At 46.7% G+C, this 1,903-nt stretch overlaps 1 protein-coding gene across 1 annotated transcript in view; it reads right to left on the bottom strand.

The window, feature by feature from the left end:
• HAT1 (histone acetyltransferase 1) overlaps nt 1-1,470 on the bottom strand; it is an 80,836-nt gene extending 79,366 nt beyond the window's left edge. Inside the window, exon 1 of the mRNA XM_012650685.1 lies at nt 1,411-1,470. The gene's annotated coding sequence lies outside the window, so the exon portion shown is untranslated. The remainder of the gene's footprint in view (nt 1-1,410) is intronic.
• Nucleotides 1,471-1,903: the final 433 nt, after the last annotated feature.

Here is a 1,903-nt window from a genome sequence, read left to right as displayed (position 1 = left end):
TGAATAGAAAGGAAAGGAGTACAATGACATGCTATAAACTTCAAAAAGTGGTTAAAACACACATACACAGAAAATGTGAAAGACGTGAAGTAGATTAATAGCTTGACGTTATAATTCCTGGATTCAAATTCACCAATACATACTAGCTCTGTGAACTAGAGCACATTATTTTACCTCTTTGACCCTAATCTATAAAATTAAGATTACGGAACCCACTTCAAGGAATTTATGTATAACTTAAGCAACAAAATTTAACATGTTAAATCATATATTAGGTTATTCCCCACAATTTTATAAGTAGTTACTCTATCAACTCCATTTCATATTCAAAAACTCAGGCTTAGAAAGAGGTTTAGTTAAAGGGCACCCAACTACTAAGTGCTGGAGCTGAGATTTGAATTTAGATGTAATTCTTAGATATGTACACACTATACAGTACATATGTCCCTCCTCTTTTGTGGTAGCAGTGTACCCCAAGATCCTATATTCTCTATCTGGTAGAAAAGCCCTTCCTTAAACATCTGCAGAACTCATGCAAGAGCTTGTCTATGCAACATATGCATAAAAATTGAATGTTTAATGTGTAGTGAGTGTACTATGAAGGCCCTGAGAAAAGATGATAAAAGAGAAACAGCCCATCGCTTCAAAAGACGTGTAATGGTTAAAAAGAATATACTCACACCACAAGAGCCTTAATACACAAAGTAATAGCAATTATAAGTTATTAAATGTAAATTGCAGAGACTCAATAAGGAGACAGCAAAGTATAATGGACACAAGAGAATTGTATTACAGTAGTGCTACTTTAAAAGAGAAGTTTAGATGAAGGAGGAGTGCAGGAACAACGTCTTTCTCAAAGAACATCTAAATACGATCCTAGGGATCCTAAAGTGTGCGAGATTAAGGAGACGATTATGAAGTTCGATCAAGATCCAACTCGGAGCCCTAGAGCAGGGCAAAGCGGCAGTGCTCTAGCTCGGCAGTTGACTGTAGTGTGGACGGAGACCTGGAAGAGGAGGGGGATCTCAGCATTAAAATCAGCTGGCGGGAACAGGACCAGACGTAAAGCTGAGGCAGCAGTGGGCAAAAGGAACGGGAAAAGAAACAGGCCCCAAGGCATGTGGCACTTTACAAGACCAAATCGTGACGCTTTCCCCCGGCCTCTTCGGCCCTCCGCTGGGGCAGGTTTGCTCGCAGAAGGCACAGAACCCCGAGCAGTTGGGGGCGGGGGCGCGGACTGCGGCCGACAGGCAGCTGGGCTGAGAGTTCCGCAGTTCCCGTCCAAAGCAGGCCTTCTAGAATCCAGGCTAGAACCTGAAAGTTCCAGGCGGGCACTGTCACCACCGTCTCGGCGTTCTTTCCCAGATCTGCCCGCCTCCTCCCCTTGGTAAACTTTTCCCGGGAACTTACCCGCCATTTCCGAGCTGCGAGCACCCGCGGCTGAGGAAGGACGAATCAACCCGCGCGCTCCCGGGCCGGAAGTGACCGCACTGTCTGAAACATTTCCCCCACCCACCCGTAGCGTGACGCTAGCCAATGAAGGGAGGAGTGTCAAGGCTCGCTGTGGCGAAAGGGCCTCAAGAGGCGGGGCTAACGCCGCGAAGAACGCGCGGACCGTTGCTTAGCCACCGCCAGTGCCGTCAGCCACTTTGCAGGCCTGACGTGGGGGAGGCCGCAAATGGGACCCTGTATGTTGAGGTGCTCGCTGGTCCGAGGAGAGTTTCTTCTGTGGGGTTGTTTTGAATGCTACAAACACCTTAGTGCTATTTTCCATACTCCCGCTCCCCGAAAGGTTTTGGAGACTGGTTGAAAACTCCCCTTGGGCTGGACAATGATCCAAACCAGAACCATAGTTTTACCTAGGTATGTAAGGGGTGAGTTTCAGTTGCGAGAGAAATTTTCA

The sequence above is a fragment of the Propithecus coquereli genome, unplaced genomic scaffold (genome assembly GCF_000956105.1).
Source record: "Propithecus coquereli isolate 6110/MARCELLA unplaced genomic scaffold, Pcoq_1.0 Scaffold34, whole genome shotgun sequence".
Taxonomy (NCBI): domain Eukaryota; kingdom Metazoa; phylum Chordata; class Mammalia; order Primates; family Indriidae; genus Propithecus; species Propithecus coquereli.
This window is presented reverse-complemented; position numbering and strand designations above follow the sequence as displayed.